The sequence below is a fragment of the Leopardus geoffroyi genome, chromosome A2 (genome assembly GCF_018350155.1).
Source record: "Leopardus geoffroyi isolate Oge1 chromosome A2, O.geoffroyi_Oge1_pat1.0, whole genome shotgun sequence".
Classification (NCBI taxonomy): domain Eukaryota; kingdom Metazoa; phylum Chordata; class Mammalia; order Carnivora; family Felidae; genus Leopardus; species Leopardus geoffroyi.
The window spans coordinates 58,616,735-58,631,693 of record NC_059331.1 but is presented as its reverse complement, the minus strand read 5'-3'; the positions used below and the strand labels follow the sequence as shown (position 1 = coordinate 58,631,693).

The 14,959-nt window shown below is 52.1% G+C and overlaps 1 long non-coding RNA gene across 1 annotated transcript; it reads right to left on the bottom strand.

Moving 5' to 3' along the window:
- Positions 1-6,349: 6,349 nt before the first annotated feature.
- Positions 6,350-14,438, bottom strand: LOC123607611. The gene is made up of 2 exons (XR_006716803.1): positions 13,366-14,438; positions 6,350-6,742 (listed from the first exon to the last, which is right to left on the bottom strand). It is a non-coding gene; the product is annotated as an uncharacterized LOC123607611 (long non-coding RNA).
- Positions 14,439-14,959: the final 521 nt, after the last annotated feature.

Below are 14,959 nucleotides of genomic sequence, written 5' to 3'. Positions count from 1 at the left end.
CTCCCTGCCCCAGCTCCACACGCAGGCACATTTGAGACCAATCTAGCTTCCCTATAATGCTTCCAGAACAAAAGCAACACTATGACTCTAGGAAGGGGACAAGAGAGGGAAAATGAGAGAGAAAATAGCTTCGTGGTTTTGTTTTTACCAGGAGACCGTCATTCTTTGCCAGTTATTCATAGACCATGATCCAACTGGAAAAAGCCTTTCCTCATATTAGCTACAGTCTTGAGACCAAAGCAAGAGAAACAGAAATCGCAACCAGAAAGGAACATGACAGAAGGATCTAGGGTCGCTGGACAGCCAGGCCTCAGGAATGTGTGGACTCTAAGGCTGTAAGACCTGGTAGGCAGTCTTCAGCACGTGTTCCCAGGGAAGCATCCACTCCAAATGGCTTTCACATATATCAGTCCAAAAAACGGAAAGCACTCTAGGTCTTTTGAAAAAGGGCATTGAATACAGGGGATTGGTTATGTAGCTGATGGAACACTGACAAGCAACACAACCCAGAGGTGAACCCAGTGGAAGCTGTGGCCACTCTTAAGAGTAGAGAGGTGATGAGAGGAGGGGCTGCTGCTGGTCTGGGGTCCAGGGCTGCTCAGGGAGCTAAAACCCCAGCAATAGCAGCAGACAGGAGTCTCCATGTGGAGGCTGGGACCACCACGGGAGACACCACAGTGAGAAGGAGAGTCTGCCTTTCCTCCTCTTCACTAATCTACCCGTTCCTCCTACTGGCTGAAGCTGCCTGTAAGCCAGAGAGAAAGAAAGGCTGGGAAGGCCCCCCTCTGGTGCAGAGCAGAGTGGGTGACTAATGCCAACCCAGCATGTGACTCTCCTAAATCCTGGGGAGTGGGGAGGTATGACTGGTCTGGCTTGAATCTTGTGTCCACCCTGTGGACAGGGGAGCATGATGCTAGTGGAAAGACCCAGCATGGCTGACTTCGTGGGGGAGGGGGTGCCGCCCCAAAGGGAAATCAAGAACTTTTACCCAAATAAGGAAAAGCAGTGCAAAGCAAGCAGAGAACACAGGGATCCCCTAAATTCATGAGGAAGTTAACTGGGAAGCACCCTGTCTCGTAGGTAAAAGCTTTGCCTGTGTGCATTCCTTTCTCAAAGAAGCAAGGGGCTTCCCACAGGTCCCTTCTCCCCTTAGCGCCCACCCTGCCTATTTAAAGCCCTTCAATGCCTTCTCGAGGTGATATTGTTTGACAGCTTTTCAGAAAGGCTCCAGAGAACTGTCTGGTTTCAATGCCAGCTTGGCCACTGGGAAAGAAACTTCACGCCCCTGTGTGCTGCTTTCTCCCCAGCAAAAGGGGCATAAGACTATGTTTGCCCTGCCTTCCAAAGACTTCAGTGTGGAAAAGAAGAGAAAGACTAACTTCGCAGTGGAAACCCCCAACAAGCATGACCTCAGCCAGGCGCTCAAGGTCAACACGAACAGTGATATATCATGTTGGCAGCGGGCTCCTGTGATATGATGTGATGAGAATGACCCTTTACCTCTGGGGTCTTCCTCCCAAAACCTATAACCCCAGTCTAGTCATGAGGAAAAAATATCAGACAAATCTAGGGACATTCTACAATATATCTGACCAGCGCTTCCCAAAACTGTCAAGGTCATCAAGAAGAGGGGAAGTGAGAGACCATCAGAGCCGAGAGGAGCCTGAGGAGACATGATGGCCACATGTAATGGGGTGTCCTGAATGGGGTCCTGGGGCAGAAAAAAAAAGGGTATCAGGTAAAAGCTAAGGAAACCTGAATCCATCGCGGACAGTCATTACCGTGAGCGCTGGTTTGTTCACTGTGACAGGTGTCCCACACTGGCATACTCTGGTAACAGCAGGGGAAACTGGGTGAGTGTGCATGGAACTCTGTACTGTCCTTGCAACCTTTCCGTAAATCCAAAACTTTTCTCAGATAAACAGGTTATTCCACCTGTGAGGTTCCTACCTCAGCAGCTGAGGTGACAAGCTGGATGGGGAGGGGCCATCAATAAGCCGGCCCTGCGATCCAGAACTGGCGGGGGCTCCCCTCCTCCTTAGAAGCAGGAGCCACTCAAATGACACAGGCACTAGCCAGGCCAGGCCCTGGACTCAGCTTCTCCCGGCTCCAATCTCCTGGACCTCTCTCCACTTGTCAACAGCTCCAGAGGACCCCAAGGAATCTTTAATCTGGGCCGTGGATTTCTTCCCTGCCCACAGTCGGGATGGCCATGGACCTGTGAGTTCTGGCTCTCATCCTCCACCGCCAACCCCGTCCCATTTGAAGAATCACCCTCTACAGATCCCTGACCTGTGCCCCATGGCCCTCCCCAGGAGGCCATACCCCACATCCAACATCGAGCTCGGGCCTGAAGAGCACTGACTGCCATGGTCCTGCCCAACTCCCCTTACAGGTTTCAGATGCTTTAACTCCATACATCTCCCTGGTGTCGTGTCACCTTGGGGCACAGACCATACCTGCTGCCACCTGTAGTCACCTCCTCACACCCTAATGCCCACATGTGGCCCTGCCAATGGTCTGGGACACCCTCCACTCCTCCATCCCACATTTGTTTGAATGCCCATCTGTTCTTGAGTGTCACCAATGGGGTGTCCTCCCTGGCTCCTGGACTGAGATGCTGGGGCCACAATGAGATTTTGGCCCCTTTGTGGGACTCATTCTTGGTCACCATCTGGAGTCACCCCTTCTCCTCCCCTGCACAGTATCCTTTAGCCCAGAGGATATGGTTAGCCCAGAGATGGTTAATCTCTGCCAGGTCCTATGCATGTGGATTAATCCTCACACAGGCATCTGGGGTAGGTACAAATAGCAGCCCCTTTTTTATGGATAAAGAAACAGAGGCACAGGCTAGTATGTGGCAGAAACAGGATTTGAACACTAACACTGTGCCTTGAGCTTCCAACTTTAACCCCTACACCGTATGACCGAAAGTATAAATCCAAGTAGTCGGGAACATTCCAAGGTAGCAGGAGTCATATGCTATCATGTGGGGTGGGGGGCAGAGACTGGTGACAGGGAAGGGACCGTCCACCACCAGCCCAGCACACACAGTAGGCTTCTGCCAGCAGGCATGACAAGCCAGTGTGGGAGGTGCGTTCTGACCCTGTCTAGCCTCTTCCCGGGGCCAGGAGGGATGGGCTGATGGGAGGTGACAGCCAGTCACAATGCCATTACCTCATCCGAGGTTCATCAAACTGAAATGTGAAACTGCAAGCGAGCATAAATTCTAGGCAGAGAACAACCCCGCACAGGAATTCTGCAAGCATTACATGTTCTCTTTCCCTGTTGTGATCTGTATAGTTTATCTTCTGAATAACAGAGCTCATGACTGAAGAACAAGTCTCACTAGTTGTCGCTCCGAGAGAGGAAAAAAATACCGTTCCTTACGTGGCAGATACATACTGGGCTCTCAGACTCAGATGAGGAATCTGAACAGAGCTCGCTCTTCCCTCAGGTTAATTGCTTCTTTCTCCTCCTTTTTCCCCTTTCACATGTCATCGCCAAGACCTGATTTTAACCCCAGTCCATTTTCACAGGGGTTTATATTTTTTTAATTATTTTATTTCTCTTTGAAATCATTTTATTTTCACCACAACAAGGGTACTCCTTAATCCCCATCCCCTATGTCACCTCTTCCCCCCACCTCTCCTCTGGTAACTATCAGTTTGTTCTCTATAGTCAAGAATCTGTCTCTAGGTTTCTCTCTCTCTCTCTCTCTCTCTTTTCCCCTTTGCTTATTTTTTTTTATTTCCTAAATTCCACATATGAGTGAAATCATTTGGTGTTTGTCTTTCTTTCACTGATTCAAAGGCTTAAGCAATAAGGATACTTAATTTCCTATTTTCCTCCATAGCAAGAATTCTAGTGGTAGGGGAGGGTCCAGGACCAGTTAATTTAGTGAACCAATGATGGGAAGGACCCAGGTTATTTCCATCTCTCCAGTCTCCCATCATCAGTGGGTTGGCTTTGCTCCTCAAATGAACTCTCCTCGTGGCCACAAAATGGCTGCCAAAGTTCCAGGCATCATAACAGATACAAAGCTGTTCAGAAGAAAAGGGAGTTTCTTCTTTCTGCCTCCTTTTAAGAACAGCAAAATATCCATGCAGGATTAAAAACTTCCTCAACCTGATAAAGGTCATCCACGAAAACCTCCAGCTAAAATCATACATAATGGTGAAAGACTGAACGCTTCCCCCTAAGTTCAAGAAACATAAGTGATGTCCACCCTCAGTGCTTCTAGTCAACATTGTCTTGGAGGTACCAGCCAATGCACTAAAGCAAGAAACAGACATAAAAGACAAACAGATTGAAAAAATGCAGATGATATAATTATTGATGTAGAACATCCTAAGGAATCTAAGAGGGAGTTGATAGAACTAATGAGTGAGCTAAACAACAGTACAGGACACAAGAGCAATACATAAGTACCAATTACATTTTTATACAGTGGAAATGAGCAATTTGAAATTGATATTAAGAAGTACCATTTACAACAGCATCAAAAATTATGAAATACTTAAATCTTATAAAGTAAGTTCAAAATCTTCCTGTCAAAAACTAAAAACACTGATGAAAGAAATCAAAGACTGAAACGAAATGGAGAGATATGCTTTATTCCTGGATCGGAAGATTCAGTATTGTTCAAATGTCAATTCACCCTCAACTGATCTATACATGCAGTGCATTTCCAGTCAAAATCCCAGTGGGATTTTTGTAGAAATAGGCAATCTAATTCTACACTTGACACGAGAAGGCAAAGAAACTAAAATGGAAACAACTTTTTAAAGAGGAAAAAGTTCACTACTTTATTTCAAGAATTATTATAAAGTTACCACCATCGAGAAGAGAGGTATTAGAGAAAGGATGAACACATAGATCAGTGGATCAGAACAGAGTCTAGAAAAACACCCACACATTCATGGTCAATTGATTTTTAAAAAAAATTTTTTTTTTCAACGTTTATTTATTTTTGGGACAGAGAGAGACAGAGCATGAACGGGGGAGGGGCAGAGAGAGAGGGAGACACAGAATCAGAAACAGGCTCCAGGCTCTGAGCCATCAGCCCAGAGCCCGACGCGGGGCTCGAACTCACGGACCGCGAGATCGTGACCTGGCTGAAGTCGGACGCTCAACCGACTGCGCCACCCAGGCGCCCCAATTGATTTTTGACAAAGTTTCCAAGTCCATCCAATAGAAGGGTAGTGGCTGCAGCAGCTAAGGCTGAAACAGTTATATAGCATATGCAAAATATGAGGAAGAAGAAAAGGAAGAAGAAGAAGAAGAAGGAGGAGGAGGAGGAAGAGGAGGAGGAGGAGGAGGAGGAGGAGGAGGGGGAAGGAGGGGAAAGAAAAAGAATTACGACAACTTCAATCTATATCTTGAACTCTATGAAAAATAAAAAAACTTCCAACGGACCAGAGTGCAAACCTAAAGCCATAAAACTTCTAAAAGAAAACAGAGGAAGAATCCTGGTGACCTAAGTTGAGCAAAGAGCCCTTCGATTTAATACCCAGATCACAACTCGTTTCACAACAGATAAAACTGATGGGGGGGCGCCTGGGTGGCGCAGTCGGTTAAGCGTCTGACTTCAGCCAGGTCACGATCTCGCGGTCTGTGAGTTCGAGCCCCGCGTCGGGCTCTGGGCTGATGGCTCAGAGCCTGGAGCCTGCTTCCGATTCTGTGTCTCCCTCTCTCTCTGCCCCTCCCCCCGTTCATGCTCTGTCTCTCTCTGTCCCAAGAATAAATAAACGTTGGAAAAAAAAAAAAAAAAAAACTGATGGGTTGGATTTGAGCAAAAGGAGAACTTCTCCTCTTTGAAAGACACTGTGAAGAGAGAGCAAAAACTTAAAGAATATATGTGAAATCATGTGTCTGATAAAAAGCCTGGGTCCAGAATGTATAAAGAACTCTCAAAACCCAATAAAAAGAAAATAATAATCTAATTTTAAAATGCACACAAGATTTGAGCAGACACTTCAGCAAAAAAAGATGTACAGATGGCAACAGAATACCTGAAAAGACGCCCAGGATCACTTGTCATTAAGGAAATAGGAGTTAAAACCTCAATAAGATACCACTACCCGTCTATGTCTACTAGGCTAACAACAAAAACAAAACAAAACAAAACAAAAACATAAAAAACTCACAAGACCAAGTGCCCGTGAGGATGTGGAACAACCGAACTCCCATCTACCACTGGAGGCGTGCAAAACAGGACAGCCACTTTAGAAAAGGCTTTGGCAGCTTTTTGTAAAGCTGAACATACGTCTCCCATAAGCCCCGGCCATCTCAGCCCTCGGTATTGACCTAAGTTGACGGAAACGTGTCAGCACAAACTCTACAGGAATGTTTATGGAAGCTTTATTTCTAGTGGCCCAAACCTGGGCACAACCCAAATATCCCTCAACTGGGAAACGAATGAACAAAGTGGTGCAGCTGTACAACCGGGCACCGTTGTGCCATAAAATGGAAGGTGTGCATGACGACAAGACGAATCCGGAATTCCAGCCGGGGAAACCAGACTCACGATGCTGCGTCCTCTGCGATTCCCCTTCTGCAGCGTTCAGAGACAGGGAAGAGCTGTAGCGACAGAACTCAGCTCCGTGGCTGCCCAGGAGCAGGACGAAGGGGTGGCTCCAGACGGCGCAGTGGAGTCTGGGGGTGACGCGCTGCCTTGCAGCTTGATTGTCGTGGTGATTCCATGGCTACCCGTGTTCGTCAAACCTCACCGAACTGTCTGCTAAAAAGGGCGAGTTTTACTTTGTGTGCGTTATAGGACACCTTCATGAAAAGCAGAAAAGAGAAACAAGAACAGTACAACCTTTCCCAGAAACCACCTCTCACCTCTGGCTGGACTGGGGTCCCCGGTGGTCTCTAAGGCCGTCAATGGCGAGAGGAACAGAGTCATGGTGATCAGTTTAGACCCAGGAGCAGGTGCGGGCGGGTGGGCAGTGGAACTAAACCTGGATCTTGTTAGGAAGAGAGGTGGGAGACGCCGATGTTGGTGGGGCTGCTGCGTGGCAGACAGACCCAAACAGATACGTGGGAATGGTCAGCGCGAGGCGTGCCCTGCACAAGGAAAGGGACGGGGACTGTCCAGGCAGTAGGGGAGGCCAGGGGGGCCTCTCTGTGGAGGTGACCTTGGAGCCCAAACCCAAATGAGGGGACAAGTCCTAGGGCATGAAGAGCATGGCAAAGACTGGGGTCAAGAGCAAGGCCGCTGTCCCATGGCGGAAGTCAGTGGGCAGAGAGGCAAGTGACCCAAACACATGAAGGAGCAAAGAGCGGCGGAGGCCTGGGCCTGGCTTCCGTCCCGAGTGCCCCAAAAGACACACAGAGCGTTTGAGCAGCGGGGTGCCACGATCCCAATTTTATTTTAAGAGGATCACAGCTGTTGGGAAAATGGACCGGAGTTATAAGAAATGCACCTCGGGACTGCATTCTCCCGGTGGGGGATGGCATGACGAGAAAGACCCCGGAGGCGGCCGGCTGGGTCATGGACTGGGGAGCTGGTTGGATGTGGGAGAGGGTGAGGGGACAGGAGGCGTCCAGGGTGACCACAATAACCCCCTTTACGACCACCTGCTTCGTGCCCGCAGCTTTGAGAGCGTCACATGGCCTCCCTGCAAGGTCATCGGTGCGTTTTATAGATGCTGAAACCAAGGCTCAGAGAGGTCTTGTCACGGGACCAAGGTCACCCAGTGGATAAACAGGGGAGCGCGCCCCAGAATGGAACTCACCTCTGGCCGCCTGAGAAGGTGGGCCCTTCCCACCTTGCCTCCCAAAGACAAAAGGTTATTTTTTTTCAGCCGGTAAGAGTTATGTGGGAGGCAGAGGCTCCCCAGCACCTCTCCGAACAGTCCAGCCAGGTGGCCTGCTCCCATTCCGGCCTGGGGGGCCAATCTGAGGGAGGAGGCTCCCCGGCTTTGCCCTCCAGCCGGAAGCAGCAGGAACAGCTGCAGCCGGACCCAGTATTTCCAGGCAGCAGAATTAATAGGGCAATTCCCCATGCAGAACTTAGCTGGCTCCCGTGCTAAATTAGCATAGATAAATATTTTTGAGAGAGGAGGGAAAATAATGCATTTTGCAATAAAGCCAGAGCACAGCCCTCCGCAGCCGTTCTGTGAATCTGGATGAAATGAATTTGCACCTGGAGTAATTGAAGGCCCCATGGTCCTCTGGGGCTAGGAGCAGGCCCAGCCAAGCGGATAAACTCCCTCCACTCGGCAGAGCTAAAGGTTGTCAAGAGGCTGATCCCTACAGTGGGCTGGGGGTGGGGGAGGGGGATGCGCCAGGGCCCGGAGGAGCAGGGACCAGGGTTTGGAGGAGGGATAAAGAATAAAGAGGAAGATGGTTCCAAGTGAACAGCTCAGGAGTCCCTGCTAAGGATCTGGGCCTTCCCGGCACACCCACCTCTCCACAAGTCTGGGGAAATCAGCCTCCTAAACCACTCTCCCTCCTAACCCTCCCCTGCATCCCCACTGCCTCCCCCTTGTTCAGCCTCATAATCTGTCATGTGGATGGTCTCAAACGTCCCCTCACCCAGCAGTGGCCCCAAGGTGGGGCCTCAAGGGACAGAACTGGCCTTCAGCAGTGCACACCTGTATAGTATACCAGTTGTTAAAAATACGGAAACACTGGGGCTATTGGGTGGCTCAAGAGGCTAAGTGCCGACTCTCGATCTCCGCTCAGGTCATGATCTCGCAGTTGGTGAGTTTGAGCCCAGCATCGGGCTCTGTGCTGATGGCACAGTGCCTGCTTGGGATTCTGTCTCTCCTCTCTGCCCCTCCCCCCCTTATATGCATGCTCTCTCGCTCTCTCTCTCTCTCTCAATAATAAATAAATGAACTTAACAAAAAATATGAGGGGCGCCTGAGTGGCTCAGTCGGTTAGGCATCCGACTTCAGCTCAGGTCATGATCTCACGGTTCGTGGGTTCGGGCTCCACGTCGGGCTCTGTGCTGACAGCTCAGAGCCTGGAGCCTGCTTCCGATTCTATGTCTCCCTCTCTCTCTCTGTCCCTCCCCTGCTTGCACTCTGTCTCTCTCGCTCTCTCTAAAATAAAATGAACATTAAAAAAATTTTTGAAAAATACATGAAAACACTTCACAGCTGTTTAGAAAATGACCACTGTCTGTACCCCCTGATCACCCCAGCTGCCCCTGAATCCCAGGACCCCTGGTCTCTTAAGAAGGTACTGGTAGGTTAATGTCTGGCACCAAAAGTCTCTGCTCCAGCATGTGGCCCACAACCCCTTCCGATCCGCTGGGACCCTGTTCCGCCAGTTATAAATATTAATATCTCCCCAGGTGGGGAACTCACCTCTCCATAATCGCCATCAAGCCCCCAGCTGCCTGGGGTAAATACAGCAGCTAAGGTAGAAGAGAGGGGTTGCCCTCCAAAGCCCCTCTCCTCCCTCTGACAGCCAGGCTGCCCCCTCCATGTCTCCACCCTTTACTCCTTTCCCCATTCCGGCTGAGGGGAGAACCTTGCTACGCGGTGCCCACCTTACTCTGCTGCCCGGTGTTCAAGCCCTCACCATCCGGCCGCACTGACTCTCCTGATACTCCCCTGAGCCTAGCCAGACCACAGCAGAACTGTCGGGATTCAGGTCCTGCCTGGGAGGTGGGTAAAGGGAACCAGCCAAAGGAGAAGAGCTAGACCAAGAGTGAGGGCGCCAGAGATCCCCAGAGCAGTGCCCCCTCATGGAGCCGACATCATGCCCAGGGCCTGACGCCCAGCAAAGGGGACTTCGCTGGAGCCTTGCTGCCGAGAGCCCATAGCTGCAGCCGGCATCTGACTGGGAACTCAGGGGCTGGGTGGGTGACCAGCCATGCATCCACCTGCCTTTGTCTGAACAGGTGGGGCCAACCCTGCCCAGCAGGGCCCGGGAAGTGGGTGCCCTACCCAGTCTGCCCCAGCCCACTGCCACCCATCCTTTCCCCAGAGCTTGAGACTTTTCTCGTTTCTAAGACCTCAGGCCATGTTTGCATCAAAAGTCTTTGCAAACGCTTTTTCTCTAGTGTCAATTTTTTCCATGTCAGTGGCTCTCAATAGGGGAGGAAATGTATCAGAATTCGTTGAGATGTTTTTTTTCAACTACACACTCCAGGCCACTTTTGTGAGATCCTGCAAAGTGGTCCCCAGGGAAAATGCCAGAATCCCTTGGGAGGAGAAGCCAGGAGAGGATAATAGCCAGTGTTAAAGCTATAAGCACCCTGAGGTCCTGACAGCACCCCCCCCCCAACCAGACTAGGGCAGGGGCAGGGGAGTGGGGCTCCCTTTCCCTCTGCTTCTGTGAGTCACTTTCCATCCAACAGGGCACCTGTTCGGATGGCCGCCTCATTTCGGGGATCCTAGGCTCACACCTGGCTCCAGAGGGTTGGCACATAGCCCAAGATTCAGCCACCTTAAGCAAAGTGTTTTGCGGGAGGCTGTGGATGTAGTCCACACTTGGGGCATCCTGCCTGCCCCGTACATCTCTACCTGCTTCCTGACTTTGTTTTCTAAACACCTCCGTAGCTCCAGGCATGGTTCTAAACACTTGACATATCTTAGCTCTTTTAATCTTCCGAACAATACTATTTCCAAATTAGGTGCTGTTATTTCCTCCCATTTAACAGATAGGGAGGCCGAGGCACCATAGAAAGTTTAAGTGGCTTTGCATAGCCACACAGCTCCTAAGGGGACAGAGCCAGCACCTACACCCCAGGCTGTGTGGCTCTGGCCCAGCCCTCATTGGCCACGCTCCCGTGAGCTCCTCGGCACTGGAACAAGTGGGAGCTGAGGGCAGGCTTTGATGGCTCCTGGTGCAGCTCAGGACAGCAAAACTCCCTGTCCCGGGCGCCAAAGGGAAGCAGCCACGTGTGGACCAGACCCGGGCTCCCAGTGTATACGTGCTTCCCGCAAATTAGCTGAACATTAAGGAAAAACCCGTGTCTTAACCAGGACATAGCTCATTAATGCACATTTACACAAGTCATGACAGTTTCTTCAAACACAGACTTAAAATGCCTTCTCTGCAGAAGCTGGTCACAGAGATCACCAAAAATAGCAACCCGCACAAGGCACTTTCAGTAATTGCAGCTGACAACCTGGGGTGTCTTTCTCTCCCCGAGCCAACCTGGGTGGCTCTCTCGGGGGACCAGAGCCTTGAGTTGAAGTTCAAGATGTGGACAGGCATTGCTACTGGACCCTGTACACCTCCCAGCCCCAGTGCACCTGTTCCTGGTGGCCCGGCCTTTGTGGCCTGTCCCAAAACTTTAGGCGTACCACCGCTCTGCCAGATGTGAAGTCTCTCTGAGCCTCAGTTTCACCATCTGCATGCTGGGCACCGCACCATCCTTCCCTGTTGCTATGAAGTCAGAGGCGATGTGTGAAACGCACAGGACACAGGAGCGTGAAAGTGGTACCTACTCTTGTTATTCCAAATTGTGGAGGAAAGGGTGTTGTGTGCCAGGGGCTCCTGGAAGAAGAAGAGCCCCCTCGGGGGCTCCTGGGGTAGGAGATTATGAAATTAGGAGCCTGACTGATGGTGGGGGCAGACAGTGCCCCCACTGCTGACCAAGCATGGCACAAGGTCTCCCTTGCCCTCCCACGGGGTGTCCTAGAGCGGTGAGGAAGGTACCCAGAGCGGAGAAAGACCGCCTACAACTGGCCGCCACAGGAACACTAGCAGGGGCAGGTCTGTGGCAGAGTGGATGCAGGCTGGGATTGGAGTCACTGGGGACAGGATCCAGCCAGTCCACCGGAGTGAGGGGCTGGCCTGAAGGGAGGAGACTGGCAGGGGCAGTTCCCTGGGTAGGCTCAAGACTGAGTGTGAAACACAGGTAGGCAGAGCCCACACTGCATTCAGAAATCACAGCACCTGGGTTCCTCCACCTTCCACCCACGCACACGTGGCAGAATTGAGACCCAGAGGAGACGTGGGGGCTAGAACCCCAGTGAGCTGGCAGCACTCTGGGCCCCGCTACGGGCTTCCTCCCATGCCCGAGAGTCCCAGGAGCGGCCAACAGTCCCTCCTCACTCACTGGCTGGGTTTCCTAGGAAACGGCCAAGTGCATCCTGCCACGGGCAGCCCCTCCCCCACACACCTCCTGCGGTGAGCCAGAGTGGGGGCAGGAGGCCCAGTGAGCTCAGCCCGGATCCCCAGGCTGCGGCCACCTCTGGCTGAGTACCCCCAAGGAGTGAGGGAGCCTAAAGGCACCCAACTTACTCGACGGCACAGCCGCTCGGCCAGCCTCGGGAAAGCAGTAGAATGCAGTTAATTGGAGGTCTCAGAATCTCCACAATAGAAAGCCTTTTTAAGTGTGGTTTAAAAATGTTTTCTAGCAACATGGAGAGCACCAAATACCAACAGCTAAGGCTCCCAGAGCCCCTCCTAAGCCAGGCTCAGGGCTGGGTCATCCCATGCAACCGCCCTTGCACCCACCCCACAGACAAGGACCTGTGCTCAGAGAGGGGCAGGAGTTTCCCAAGCCCCAAGCCAGCAGGTGACAAGGCTGGAACTTGAAGTCTTTCTGGGAGGCACTGAATTCTGTGAGTAGATAGGGACCGATAGGTATTTGTCTTTGTCCTTTCTCCTCCTCTTTCCCTCTCTGTCCCTTTCTCTCTCCCTCCCTCGCCCTCACTTCCTTTCTATTTTTGAGTATTTTCCAATATTCTGCAAATAGAATCAAGAAAGAATAAACCTGTTTTCCTGAGTGGAGCCCCCACCAGCACCCCTACCCCCCTTCAGCATTTGGAAACAGAGATGGCAGAGGTCCACCGCTGGGCCAAATGCAGAAGTGACGGCTCCCTAGTCATTCATCAGCTCTTGGTGGAAGTAAGTGACACACAGTATTTTTGAGTTGCATTGTCCTACTTCAATAAAACTGTGGCTCGGAGTTCCCCAGCCTGGACGTAAAACTAGGCCTCCTGTGGACTTGACCCTCTAGAAGTGTTGAGGAAGTAAATGTCCTTTGACCAGCAGGGTCACTGCCAGGGCTCCTGTCTTCTTAGCTTGTGTTGTAGGACTCGCTGCCATTTGAAAGAAACCTTTCCCGACACCCCCCCTCAAACATTTCCCACATGTCTGCCCTTCTTCTGGTAACATCACTTCTCCACCTTGAGAAAAATTATCCCCACTGCCTGCAGCACTGGGGAAGCTGTGCAGGCACACACACACACACACACACACACACACACACACACATTCACAAACATGCACACACACATGCACACGCCCCAGCCCCTGGAGGAGGCATGCCCCCCGGGAATGGCCAACCATAGACCACTACCCCTGGAAACAGAGACTGGTCCCAAGGGAGCAAGCTGGGCGTACAGGCCCCATCAGGTCGCTTGGAGCCCCCTCAGGTTGACTTACAAATGCTGAGGCAGAGAAGTTTTCTTTCTGCTCAACTGGCAGGAAGTAAATCTGGAACAGCCGACAGCCACATCTCCCCCTCCTTAGAGAGCCACAGAAGGAAGCCGACAGCTGGAGGGAGATAAAGCTAGACACATAGAAAGGGAGCTGATGTTATCACCTGAGCCCTGGATCCGGCTGTGCCTGAAGGACTTTCCCTGGCCTTCCCAGGCTCTGCCACTTACAAGCAAAAGAGGCTTCAATAATGCAGACGTTGCTGCCTGGAAAGGGGGTGTCACAAGAGACAGACCCCACGATGCGGAGCTGGCTGAGTCTCGCGGTAAGGAGGCCATGCAACCCCCCAGCCCCTGACTTGTCATGCATCAAACGGCAGGCGGTGCTGTCACGGGCCGCGTCTTGGGACCCAGACCCAACGAAAGCATGCTTCCATGGCTGGGGTGATAGAGGAGGGGGTGGGCAGGTGCTGGGAGAGAAAATGCTGGGAAAGAAAATTGGCTACACCTGCCACCTTCAGTTCAACACACCTGCGGGGGGCGGGGGGGGGGGTGGCCGGGAAGCGGGCTGCTCCAGTTGACATTCAGAAAGAAGAGGCTACAGCTTTGTTTAGAGACCCCCTTTCTGAGTGGTGCCCGGAAGGAGGGTGCCCTGATTGTCTCCATTTAACAGATGAGTAACAGATGAGGAAACAGTCTCAGACAGGGGAAGGCGTCAGAACCGCCCAGAGTTTTGATGGTGTGAGGGTTTGGAGGGGCTCGCAAGACAGATGCGGTCAAAAACTGGGTCCAGAGAGCACAGTCCGGCCAAGGGGGTCGGAGCCCACGGCGGGGGGAGAGGGGGGGGCGCCTGGAGAAGCCGATGGGCCACTGAGGCAAGGAGGCATCCCTGGGGGCAGAAGCGGATGATGGGAGGGGCCGGGGGACTGTGGCTAGCTGGGCTCAGAGCTGAGGGAGGAGGGGACTTTGGAATGTCACCTGCACTAAGCTTGCAGGCTCAGGGCTGGAGGGACTGGGCCCTGGGCACACAGGTGGCAGCTCCAGGCCTTTGCTGAGAAGACGGGAGGCAGGGCTGTCTCCAGGCCACTCCCCCAATGGTAGCCAACCTTGGTCCCTGCTTGGGCTGTGAGGCTAGGCTGGGGACAGCGTGGGGTGGGGCGTTCAGGACACCAGGCAGGCTCTGGCCGCTTCTGCAGCTGCTAGGACCCGCATTTCCACCCCCCTCCCCGCCCCGCAGTGCCCTGCCCCATCTCTGTCTCTGTCCTTGCAGCTGCCACTGCCTCTGTCACCGGCAGAGTGGGGGGGAGGGGAAGCCAGGATGAGAAATAACAAACAGACCCAGTTTCCCCAAATCAACCTGTCGCCACAAAGGGAGGGAAATGAAGAGGCCTGGCCGAAGCTGACCTTCTGTTTACATTTTCCTTGGAAACGAAGAAATAATTGCCGTGGCTGTAAGGAGCCGACTTCAGATGGCCCCCCTCTTCCCTCCTCCCTCCCCCCTGTCCTATTCAAGCGCAGCCAGGGATGACACTGGAATCTTGAATCAAACTAAGTGGTTACTATGGTGTCAGCCTGAAATTATGAATCTCCAAGCCGGCCAG